Consider the following 227-nt stretch of genomic DNA (forward strand, 5'->3'; position numbering starts at 1 on the left):
TAGACCCAGAGAAGTTCAGGTTAGTTTATGAAATGTATCATACCATAGTGTATATTTCATTTTTTGTAAGATTTAATGCTTTATTCCTCCAAAATCATAGTGTCTCTGGAACATCTTGAGCTTGCAAGACTATGATAGTGTCTTGCATTCTTTTTTCATGGAACTTTGCATTTTAGATGATAGAACCACTTTACTTGTGGATCTATTAGAAAGTTTGTGATTTTGCA

The 227-nt window shown here is 32.2% G+C and overlaps 1 long non-coding RNA gene and 1 pseudogene across 1 annotated transcript in view; both read left to right on the plus strand.

Annotated features, from left to right (window-relative positions):
* The window catches only part of LOC119582236, a 9,005-nt pseudogene that overhangs the window by 3,400 nt on the left and 5,378 nt on the right, over nt 1–227 (plus strand).
* Nucleotides 1–227, plus strand: part of LOC119581767 — a 2,601-nt gene continuing 2,374 nt past the window's right edge. The window contains exon 1 of the long non-coding RNA XR_005229584.1: nt 1–19. This is a non-coding gene — a long non-coding RNA (uncharacterized LOC119581767). The remainder of the gene's footprint in view (nt 20–227) is intronic.

This window comes from Penaeus monodon, chromosome 15, assembly GCF_015228065.2.
Source record: "Penaeus monodon isolate SGIC_2016 chromosome 15, NSTDA_Pmon_1, whole genome shotgun sequence".
In the NCBI taxonomy this organism is placed as follows: domain Eukaryota; kingdom Metazoa; phylum Arthropoda; class Malacostraca; order Decapoda; family Penaeidae; genus Penaeus; species Penaeus monodon.